Source organism: Triticum aestivum, chromosome 2A (assembly GCF_018294505.1).
Source record: "Triticum aestivum cultivar Chinese Spring chromosome 2A, IWGSC CS RefSeq v2.1, whole genome shotgun sequence".
NCBI lineage: Eukaryota > Viridiplantae > Streptophyta > Magnoliopsida > Poales > Poaceae > Triticum > Triticum aestivum.
This window is the reverse complement of record NC_057797.1, coordinates 421,091,115-421,104,314: the sequence shown is the minus strand read 5'-3', so window position 1 is coordinate 421,104,314 and position 13,200 is coordinate 421,091,115.

The window sequence follows — 13,200 nt, the reverse complement described above, 5'->3', positions numbered from 1 at the left end:
ATGCTAGAATTGTATTGATAGGAAACTCAGATACATGTGTGGATACATAGACAACACCATGTCCCTACTAAGCCTCTAGTTGACTAGCTCGCTGATCAATAGATGGTTACGGTTTCCTGACCATGGACATTGGATGTCGTTGATAACGGGATCACATCATTGGGAGAATGATGTGATGGACAAGACCCAATCCTAAGCCTAGCACAAAGATCATGTAGTTCGTATGCTAAAGCTTTTCTAATGTCAAGTATCATTTCCTTATACCATGAGATTGTGCAACTCCCGGATACCGTAGGAATACTTTGGGTGTGCCAAACGTCACAACATAACTGGTTGGCGATAAAGGTACACTACAGGTATCTCCGAAAGTGTCTGTTGGGTTGGCATGAATCGAGACTGGGATTTGTCACTCCGTGTAAACGGGGAGGTATCTCTGGGCCCACTCGGTAGGACATCATCATAATGTGCACAATGTGATCAAGGAGTTGATCACGGGATGATGTGTTACGGAACGATTAAAGAGACTTGCCGGTAACGAGATTGAACAAGGTATCAGGATACCGACGATTGAATCTCGGGCAAGTATCATACCGCTAGACAAAGGGAATTGTATACGGGATTGATCGAATCCTCGACATCGTGGTTAATCCGATGAGATCATTGTGGAACATGTGGGAACCAACATGGGTATCCAGATCCCGCTGTTGGTTATTGACCGGAGAACGTCTCGGTCATGTCTGCATGGTTCCCGAACCCGTAGGGTCTACACACTTAAGGTTCGATGACACTAGGGTTATAAAGGAAGTTTGTATGTGGTTACCGAATATTGTTCGGAGTCCCGGATGAGATCCCGGACGTCACGAGGAGTTCCGGAATGGTCCGGAGGTAAAGATTTATATATGGGAAGTCCTGTTTTGGTCACCGGAAAAGTTTCGGGTTTTATCGGTAACGTACCGGGACCACCGGGAGGGTCCCGGGGGTCCACCAAGTGGGGCCACCAGCCCCGGAGGCTTGCATGGGCCAAGAGTGGGAAGGGACCAGCCCCTGAGTGGGCTGGTGCGCCTCCCACAAGGCCCAAGGCATAGCTACAAGGAGAAAGGGGAAACCCTAGGCGCAGATGGGCCTAAGGCCCACCCTAGGGCGCGCCCCCCTCTCCTCCTCTTGGCCGCCCCCCTCCATCCCATCTAGGGCTGCCGCCCCTAGGGGTGGGAACCCTAGAGGGGGCGCACCCTCCTCCCCTTCTCCTATAAATAGTGGGGGTTTTGGGCTGCCCAAGACACACGATTTGATCTCTCCCTGGCGCAGCCCTACCTCTCTCCTCCTCGTCTCTTGCGGTGCTTGGCGAAGCCCTGCTGGAGTACCACGCTCCTCCACCACCACCACGCCGTTGTGCTGCTGCTGGATGGAGTCTTCCTCAACCTCTCCCTCTCTCCTTGCTGGATCAAGGCATGGGAGACGTCACCGGGCTGTACGTGTGTTGAACGCGGAGGTGCCGTCCGTTCGGCACTAGGATCTCCGGTGATTTGGATCACGACGAGTACGACTCCTTCAACCTCGTTCTCTTGAACGCTTCCGCTTAGCGATCTACAAGGGTATGTAGATGCACTCTCCTTCCCCTCGTTGCTGGTTTCTCCATAGATAGATCTTGGTGACACGTAAGAAAATTTTGAATTTCTGCTACGTTCCCCAACAAGTTCCGCCAGCACGATGGTGTGATGACAATGATGATGTTGCTACCGCCTAAGCACCGCTACGATATGATCGAGGTGGATTATGGTCGAGGGGGGCACCGCACACGGATAAGGGATCAATGATAAACTTGTGTGTTCTAGGGTGCCCCTACCCCCGTATATAACGGAGCAAGGGGGAGGTCGGCCGGCCCCTGTAGGGCGCGCCAAGAGGAGGAGTCCTCCTCCTAGTAGGAGTAGGACTCCCCTTTCCTACTCCTACTAGGAGGAGGAAAGGAAGGGGGAAGGGGAGAAGGAAGGAGAGGGAGGAAAGGAGGAAAGGGGGCCAGCCCCTAGTCCACTTCGGTTTGGGCTAGGGGGCGCACGCCCTGCCTCCTCTCTTCCGCCACTTGGCCCATGAGGCCCAATACTTCTTCCCCGTATTCCCGTAACTCTCCGGTACTCCGCAAAATACCCAAATCACTCGGAACCTTTCCGATGTCCGAATATAGTCGTCCAATATATCGATATTTATGTCTCGACCATTTCGAGACTCCTTGTCATGTCCCCGATCTCATCCGGGACTCCGAACTACCTTCGGTACATCAAATCACATAAACTCATAATACCGATCATCACCGAACGTTAAGCGTGCGGACCCTACGGGTTCGAGAACTATGTAGACATGACCGAGACACGTCTCCGGTCAATAATCAATAGCGGAACCTGGATGTTCATATTGGCTCCTACATATTCTACGAAGATCTTTATCGGTCAAACCGCATAACAACATACATTGTTCCCTTTGTCATCGGTATGTTACTTGCCCAAGATCCGATCGTCGGTATCTCAATACCTAGTTCAATCTCGTTATCGAAAAGTTTCTTTACTCGTTCCGTAATGCACTATCCCGCAACTAGCTCATTAGTTGCATTGCTTGCAAGGCTTATAGTGATGTGCATTACCGAGAGGGCCCAGAGATACCTCTCCGACAATCGGAGTGACAAATCCTAATCTCGATCTACGCCAACTCAACAAGTACCATCGGAGACACCTGTAGAGCACCTTTATAATCACCCAGTTACATTGTGACATTTGGTAGCACACAAAGTGTTCCTCCGGTAATAGGGAGTTGCATAATCTCATAGTCATAGGAACATGTATAAGTCATGAAGAAAGCAATAGCAGTAAACTAAAACGATCAAGTGCTAAGCTGACGGAATGGGTCAAGTCAATCATGTAATTCTCTAATGATGTGATCTCATTAATCAAATGACAACTCATGTCTGTGGTTAGGAAACATAACCATCATTGATTCAACGAGCTAGTCAAGTAGAGGCAAACTAGTGACACTTTGTTTGTCTATGTATTCACACACATACTAAGTTTCTGGTTAATACAATTCTAGCATGAATAATAAACATTTATCATGATATAAGGAAATAAATAATAACTTTATTATTGCCTCTAGGGCATATTTCCTCCAGTCTCCCACTTGCATTAGAGTCAATAATCCAGTTCACATCTTTATGTGATTAGTTCACATCTCCATGTGACTAATACCCAAAGGGTTTACTAGAGTCAATAATCTAGTTCAATCGCTATGTGATTAACACCCAAAGAGTGATCATGTTTTGCTTGTGAGAGAAGTTTAGTCTACGGGTCTGCAACATTCAGATCCGTATGTATTTCACAAATTTCTATGTCTACAATGCTCTGCACATAACTATTCTAGCTAATTGCTCCCACTTTCAATATGTATCCAGATTGAGACTTAGAGTCATCTAGATCAATGTAAAAAGCTTGCATCGACGTAACTCTTTACGACGAACTCTTTTTATCACCTCCATAACCGAGAAATATTTCCTTAGTCCTCTAAGGATAATTTTGATCGCTGTCCAGTGATCTACTCCTAGATCACTATTGTACTCCCTTGCCAGAATCATGCTAAGGTATATAATAGGACTGGTAAACAGCATAGCATACTTTATAGAACCTATGACTGAGGCATAGGGAATGACTTTTCATTCTCTTTCTATTTTCTACCGTGGTCGGGTTTTGAGTCTTTACTCAACTTCATAGCTTGCAACACAGGCAAGAACTCCTTCTTTGACTGTTTCATTTTGAACTACTTCAAAATCTTGTCAGGGTATGTACTCATTGAAAAAACTTATCAAGCGTCTTGATCTATCTCTATAGATCTTGATGCTCAATGTGTAAGCAGCTTCATCGAGGTCTTTCTTTGAAAAAACTCTTTTCAAACACTCCTTTATGCTTTCCAGAAAATTCTACATTATTTCCGATCAACAATATGTCATTCACATATACTTATCAAAAATGTTGTAGTGCTCCCACTCACTTTCTTGTAAATACAGGCGTCACCGCAACTCTGTATAAAACAATATGCTTTGATCAACTCATCAAAGTGTATATTCCAACTCCGAGATGCTTGCACCAGTCCATAGATGGATTGCTGGAGCTTGCTCATTTTGTTAGCACCTTTTAGGATCGACAAAACCTTCTGGTTGCATCATATACAACTCTTTTTTAAGAAATCCATGAAGGAATACAGTTTTGACATTCATTTGCCAGATTTCATAAAATGCGGCCATTGCTAACATGATCCGGACAGACTTTTAAGCATCGATACGAGTGAGAAAATCTCATCTTAGTCAACACCTTGAACTTGTTGAAAACATTTTGCTACAATTCGAGCTTTGTAGATAGTAACACTACTATCAGCGTCCGCCTTCTTCTTGAAGATCCATTTATTCTTAATGATTCACCGATCATCGGGTAAGTCAATCAAAGTCCATACTTTGTTCTCATACATGGATCCCATCTCAGATTTCATGGTCTCAAATCATTTCGCGGAATCTGGGCTCATCATCGCTTCCTCATAGTTCGTAGGTTCATCATGGTCAAGTAACATGACATCCAGAACAGGATTACCGTACCACTCTGGTGCAGATCGTACTCTGGTTGACCTGCGAGGTTCGGTAGTAACTTGATCTAAAGTTTCATGATCATCATCATTAGCTTCCTCACTAATTGGTGTAGGAATCACTGAAACTGATTTCTGTGATGAACTACTTTCCAATTCGGGAGAAGGTACAATTACCTTATCAAGGTCTACTTTCCTCCCACTCACTTCTTTCGAGAGAAACTCCTTCTCTAGAAAGGATCCATTCTTAGCAACAAATATCTTGCCTTCGGATCTGTGATAGAAGGTGTACCCAACATTTCTTTTGGGTATCCTATGAAGATGCACTTCTCCGATTCGGGTTCGAGCTTATTAGTTTGAAACTTTTTCACATAAGCATCGCAACCCCAAACCTTAAGAAATGACAACTTAGGTTCTTGCCAAACCATAGTTCATACGGTGTCGTCTCAACGGATTTAGATGGTGCCCTATTTAACGTGAATGCAACTGTCTCTAATGCATAACCCCACAACGATAGTGGTAAATTAGTAAGAGGCATCATAGATCGCACCATATCTAATAAAGTACGGTTACAATGTTCGGGCACACCATTACAACGTGGTGTTCCAGGTGGCGTGAGTTGCGAAACTATTCCGCATTGTTTCAAATGAAGACCAAACTCGTAACTCAAATATTCTCCTCCATGATCAGATTGTAGAAACTTTATTTTCTTATTACGATGATTTTCCACTTCACTCTGAAATTATTTAAACTTTTCAAATGTTTCAGATTTATGTTTCATCAAGAAGATATACCCATATCTTACTCAAATCATCTCTGAAGGTCAAAAAATAACGATACCCGCCGTGAGCCTCAACACTCATCGGACTGCATACATCAGTATGTATTATTTCCAACAAGTCTGTTGCTCGCTCCATTGTTCTGGAGAACGAGTCTTAGTCATCTTGCCCATGAGGCATGGTTCGCAAGCATCAACTGATTCATAATCAAGTGATTCCAAAAGCCCATCAACATGGATTTTCTTCATGTGCTTTACACCAATATGACCTAAATGGCAGTGCCACAAATAAGTTGCATTGTCATTATTAACTTTGCATCTTTTGGCTTCAATATTATGAATATGTGTATCACTACGATCGAGATTCAATAAACCATTCACCTTGGGTGTATGACCATTGAAGGTTTTATTCATGTAAACAGAACAACAATTATTCTATGACTTTAAATGAATAACTGTATTGCAATAAACATGATCAAATCATATTCATGCTTAACGCAAGCAGCAAATAACATTTATTTAGGTTCAACACTAATCCCGAAAGTACAGGGAGTGTGCGATGATGATCACATCAATCTTGGAACCACTTCCAACACACATCGTCACTTCACCCTTAACTAGTCTCTGTTCATTCTGCAACTCCCGTTTGGTGTTACTAATCTCAGCAACTGAACTAGTATCAAATACTGAGGGGTTGCTATAAACACTAGTAAAGTACACATCAATAAGATGTATGTCGAATATAACTTTGTTCACTTTGCCATCCTTCTTATTCGCCAAATACTTGGGGCAGTTCTTTTTCCAGTGACCGGTCCCTTTGCAGTAGAAGCACTTAGTCTCAGGCTTAGGTCTAGACTTGGGCTTCTTCACTTGAGCAGCAACTTGCTTGCCGTTCTTCTTGAAGTTCCCCTTCTCCCCTTTGTCCTTTTCTTAAAACTAGTGGTCTTGTCAACCATCAACACTTGATGCTTTTCTTGATTTCTACCTTCCTCGATTTCAGCATCACGAAGAGCTTGGGAATCATTTCCGTTATCTCTTGCATATTATAGTTCATCACAAAATTCCAGTAACTTGGTGATAGTGACTAGAGAACTCTATTAATCACTATATTATCTGGAAAATTAACCCCCACTTGATTCAAGTGATTGTAGTACTCAGACATTCTGAGCATATACTCACTAGTTGAGCTATTCTCCTCCATCTTGTTGGCAAAGTACTGTCAGAGGTCTTCTACCTCTCGACACGGGCATGAGTATGAAATACCAATTTCAAATCTTAGAACATCTTATATGCTCTGTGGCGTTCAAAACATTTTTGAAGTCCCAGTTCTAAGCCGTAAAGCATGGTGCACTAAACTATCAAGTAGTCATCATATCGAGCTTTACCAAATGTTCATAATGTTTGTATCTGCTCCTACAATAGGTCCGTCACCTAGCGGTTCATCAAGGACATAATTCTTCTGTGCAGCAATGAGGATAATCCTCAGATCATGGACCTAGTCCGCATCATTGCTACTATCATTTTTCAACATATTTTTTCTCTAGGAACATATCAAAAATAAACGGGGAAGCTATGTGCGAGCTATTGATCTATAACATAGATATGCAAATACTATCAGGACTAAATTCATGATAAATTTACATTCAATTAATCATATTACTTAAGAACTCCCACTTAGATAGACATCCCTCTAATCATCTAAGTGATCACGTGATCCATATCAACTAAACCATGTTCGATCATCACGTGAGATGGAGTATTTTTCAATGGTGAACATCACTATGTTGATCATATCTACTATATGATTCACGCTCGACCTTTCGGTCTCAGTGTTCCAAGGCCATATCTGCATATGCTAGGCTCGTCAAGTTTAACCCGAGTATTCTGCGTGTGCAAAACTGTCTTACACCCGTTGTAGATGAACGTTGAGCTTATCACACCCGATCATCACGTGGTGTCTCGGCACAACGAACTTTGGTAATGGTGCATACTCAGGAAGAACACTTTTACCTTGAAATTTAGTGAGAGATCATCTTATAATGCTACCGTCAAACTAAGCAAACTAAGATGCATAAAGGATAAACATCACATGCAATCAAAATATGTGTCATGATATGGCCATGATCATCTTGCGCCTTTGATCTCCATCTCCAAAGTACCATCATGATCTCTATCGTCACCGGCATGACACCATGATCTCCATCATCTTGATCTCTATCAATGTGTCGTCACATGGTCGTCTCGCTAACTATTGCTTTTGCAACTATTGCTATCGCATAGCGATAAAGTAAAGCAATTACATGGTACTTGCATCTTATGAAATAAAGAGACAACCATAAGGCTTCTGCCAGTTGCCGATAACTTTAACAAAACATGATCATCTCATACAACAATTTATATCTCATCACGTCTTGACCATATCACATCACAGCATGCCCTACAAAAACAAGTTAGACGTCCTCTACTTTGTTGTTTGCAAGTTTTACGTGGCTGCTACGGGCTGAGCAAGAACCGTTCTTACCTACGCATCAAAACCACAACGTTAGTTCGTCAAGTTAGTGCTGTTTTAACCTTCAACAAGGATCGGGCGTAGTCACACTCGGTTCAACTAAAGTTGGAGAAACTGACACCCGCCAGCCACCTATGTGCAAAGCACGTCGGTAGAACCAGTCTCGCGTAAGCGTACGCGTAATGTTGGTCCGGGCTGCTTCATCCAACAATACCGCCGAACCAAAGTACGACATGCTGGTAAGCAGTATGACGTGTATCGCCCACAACTCACTTGTGTTCTACTCGTGCATATAACATCTACGCATAAACCTGACTTTGATACCACTGTTGGGGAACGTAGTAATTTCAAAAAATCCTACGCACACACAGGATCATGGTGATGCATAGCAACGAGAGGGAAGAGTATCGTCCACGTACCCTCGTAGACCGTAAGCGGAAGTGTTATGAGAACGCGGTTGATATAGTCGAACGTCTTCATGATCCGACCGATCCAAGTACCGAACGTACGGCACCTCCGAGTTCAGCACACGTTCAGCTCGATGATGTCCCACGAACTCCGATCCAGCAGAGCTTCACGGGAGAGTTCTGTCAACACGACGGCGTGATGACAGTGATGATGTTGCTACCGACGCAGGGCTTCGTCTAAGCATTGCTACGATATGATTGAGGTGGATTATGGTGGAGGGGGGGCACCACACACGGCTAAAGGAACAATGATCAACTTGTGTGTTCTAGGGTGCCCCCTGCCCCCGTATATAAAGGAGCAAGGGGGAGGTCGGCCGGCCCCTGTGGGGCGCGCCAGGAGGAGGAGTCCTCCTCCTAGTAGGAGTAGGACTCCCCTTCCCTACTCCTACTAGGAGGAGGAAAGGAAGGGGGAAGGGGAGAAGGAAGGAGAGGGAGGAAAGGAGGAAAGGGGGCCCGCCCCCTAGTCCAATTCGGTTTGGGCTAGGGGGGCCGCGCGCCCTGCCTCCTCTCTTCCACCACTTGGCCCATGAGGCCCAATACTTCTTCCCCGTATTCCTGTAACTCTCCGGTACTCCGAATAATACCCGAATCACTCGAAACCTTTCTGATGTCCGAATATAGTCGTCCAATATATCAATCTTTATGTCTCGACCATTTAAAGACTCCTCTTCATGTCCCCGATCTCATCCGGGACTCCGAACTACCTTCGATACATCAAATCACATAAACTCATAATACCGATCGTCACCGAACGTTAAGCGTACGGGCCCTACGGGTTCGAGAACTATGTAGACATGACCGAGACACGTCTCCAGTCAATAACCAATAGTAGAGCCTGGATGTTCATATTGGCTCCTACATATTCTACGAAGATCTTTATCGGTCAAACCGCATAACAACATACGTTGTTCCCTTTGTCATCGGTATGTTACTTGCCCGAGATTCGATCATCGGTATCTCAATACCTAGTTCAATCTCGTTACTGGCAAGTTTCTTTACTCGTTCCGTAATGCACTATCCCGCAACTAACTCATTAGTTGCATTGCTTGCGAGGCTTATAGTGATGTGCATTACCGAGAGGGCCCAGAGATACCTCTCCGACAATCGGAGTGACAAATCCTTATCTCGATCTATGCCAACTCAACAAGTACCATCGGAGACACCTGTAGAGCACATTTATAATCACCTAGTTACGTTGTGACGTTTGGTAACACACAAAGTGTTCCTCCGGTAATCGGGAGTTGCATAATCTCACAGTCATAGGAACATGTATAAGTCATGAAGAAAGCAATAGCAGTAAACTAAAACGATCAAGTGCTAAGCTAACGGAATGGGTCAAGTCAATCATGCCATTCTCTAATGATGTGATCCCGTTAATCAAATGACAACTCATGTCTATGGTTAGGAAACATAACCATCATTGATTCAATGAGCTAGTCAAGTAGAGGCAAACTAGTGATACTCTGTTTGTCTATGTATTCACACATGTACTAAGTTTCCGGATAATACAATTCTAGCATGAATAATAAACATTTATCATGATATAAGGAAAAAAATAATAACTTTATTATTGCCTCTAGGGAATATTTCCTTCAATCTGCTGTGACAAAACCACGACACATTGGCAATGGAAGAGCTGCCCCAAAAGTTTGCGGGGAATGTATCAAGGTCACAACGGAGAGGCTACCATCATACTAGAAGTGGTGGCATCACATGACTTATGGATTTGGCATGCTTTCTTTGACATGTCGGGTTTTACAACGACATCAACGTGCTTCAACGATCTTCGGTGTTCACGAGGCTTTGCAATGGGGGATCATTGCTGTGCAACTACACCATCAACGACCGAGACTACAACATGGGATGCCGTATTGCCGATGTTATCTATCCTCAGTGGGCGGCGTTTGTTTAGACCATATCCGAGTCGCATGGCAGGAAACAGAGCCACTTCGCAACAATGCAGGAAGCGGCTAGGAAGGATGTGGGGAGGGCATTTGGTGTGCTTCAAGCTTGTTGGGCAATTGTGCGGAGCGCTGCAATAATGTGGGAATCAGAAACTTTGTGGCAGGTGATGACATGTTGTGTTATTCTGCACAATATGATTGTCGAGGACGAGGGCGATAGTGTAGCCCAAACCCATGATTTTGAAACACCTGGAGAAGAAGTTGAAATCCCGGAAGATCAAGATGCGGCTCAGCTCATGAACTTTCTGCAGATGCATCAGAATCTTCGAGATCAACAGGTGCACATGCAACTACCCAATGATTTTGTAGAGCACATGTGGATCCACAATGGCAACCAAGAAGCCAATGCTTGAGTTTGGCACTTAAAATAAATTTTATGTAAACACTATCTATGCTTCGTACCAACATTTGCTATTTACGTACGACATTAGCTTGTATGATTGACGTGCATGTATTTGCATGGATTTGAGAGTCCGGATTTGATATATGTGGATGTCGGGGCAGAAATATGAGGGCCCATCCGGATGCGCTCATGGACGTGCCCAAGCGCGTTTGCGGACATATAGGGGGTCGAATTTGCCAACTCTGGTTGTAGATGCTCTTAAAGTGTATGAAAACAATGAAAGTATTTAAAAGTATTTAATTGCCATGGAAAAAAAGAAGGAACTTTTTGCCATTGCAGAAAAAGTATATTCATTTGCCATGCAACACATATGTAGTTGCCATGGCACACAAAGTATCTTCAGTTGCCATGGCAACATATATTTAGTTGCCCCGCAAAAGGGTTCGGTTTACTTGCAATGGCAAAAAAAGATTTTTCATTTGCCATGGAATTTGTTTGTTGACTTACATTATAGCAAATTTTGAAAAAAAAATAAATCTTGTCCCATGGCAGAGTTAGAAAAATTAGCTAAAACATGGCAACTATTAGAGCTAATTGTAATGGCCACATGGCAAATTCTAGGATTTTTTTCTCTCATACATGGCAAAATTGCAAAAGGAAGTATAATAGCCATATGGCAAATTTAGTAAAAGTTGTTCTCTCATACATGGAACACATATGAACAATAATAAAGTCGAACCAAATTTACTCTATTCAATATGTGCAACATATATACGAATGTGCGAAAAAAGAGAGCAAAAAAATTGAGTACTTACTACTTAGTCATGGATTTGAAGGGGGGTAGGCTCAATATTGCTTTTGATGAGACTATTCTTGATTCAAACTTATTGCCTTTGACTTCACACATGACAATCATTCCTAATTTATTTCTTCTTTGAAGAACAAACATTAGTACTAACATAGTAATCTATTATGAAATTCCATACAACAAGATAGACAATACATGGTGTTAGAACGAATCAAAAGGACATTGGATGATTTTAGCAACACCTAAATGCACGACAACAATAAGCAATCGACTTAGAAGGATTTGGACTGAAATTGGCACATCGGAGGTTGGAGGCTAGCCTCTTGGAGTGAATGGGTGCGGATGCGCGTGCTACCGCCGGTTTGTCGCGAGCTGACGTTGTACCTTACCCCGCGCACCGCTGCGAGCTTCAACACCCGTCGCACCACCACAACCCACCATCCACTAGCCCCCACCGCGTCACGTGCCACCGCAACTCGCCACGCTAATGCCATGCGTCGTATGCTACTGCCCCTGTTTCCATTGCCGCCCTCATCTACGCCACCGTTTGCACCTCGCGTAGATCCCATCGCACCAAACCGCTACATGGCGATTTAGTGCCGGATATGGAGGCGGAGGGGAATAGCAGCCCACAGGCCAAGCTCCGACACCTGCTGCGCCACCACAACCATCGTTAGCCGCTAGCCCTCACGGCACCGCATGGGCCGCCGCCACTCCTCGTATTTATGCTATGCACCAAATGTTGTGCCCCTATTCCCATCGCCACCCTCAGCGGAGCTGGAGATGGAGGCGAAAGTGAAGAGCAGCCCGCGTTCGTGCGTGATGATGGCAAGAAATGGGCAGTGCGTTAGAATCGACGCGAGAAATGGATAAGCATCTCGGGCATTGGGGGACTACTCTCGTCTCTCTCCCCGGTGGAGACAGAAATGAAGATGCTTGCTGAGCGACTTTCCAGTTAGATGGCGTGGCAACACCCCTGTGTTGTGATTCGTGCTTTTGTAGATGAGACGTGAGGCACAACGTTCGCTCGAAATTGACACAAATCGGACGTATGATTTATAGTATTTTTTTCAATGTAGGAGTCAATCTATGTATATGGTAGACATGGACCAGCAATCACTCGCGATTGGAATTGCATGAGATGAGCTTGATAGCCCCGCGAGGCGAACCTACCCTCCCGCGCCGCCACCCGTGAGGCGGCCGGGGAGGGCATCCAGATCCCCCGTCGCGAGCCTCTCCTTTCCTTCCCTCCTCCCTCGCTGCCGCCAAGGGGCGCGGCCGGGCGAAGCCCGACCGGCGCTAGTGGCAGTGGGGCTCGATCTCCCTCCAGCGCGATGGGACGCGCGGGCCTCCCCGTTGGGCACGGGCACGGGGCTGGCACAGGGCGTGGCGACGTGCGACTTCCTGGTGGGCTGGCGTTGCATGGACATCTGTGGGCGGTAGAGCACGCCTCGCGGCAGCCGTATCTAGCTGGCAGGCGGTGCGGGTCGCGGGCGGCGTGTGCGACGATTGGGGTCCAACTTCGGACTTCCAGCGGTGGTGGTAGGGTCTTCCCTCCTTGGGCAACAACGGTTCCGGTGATGGCGCAGCCCCTTAGGCGGCGCAAATCCGGGTGGTGAGGACGCATTGGTGCGGTCACTTGATGGAGGGCTAGCGCGGCGGTTGGTGGCGGCGCCCTCCTGACCCAGATCTGGGCCCTTCGGGGCCCCATCTGGGTTTG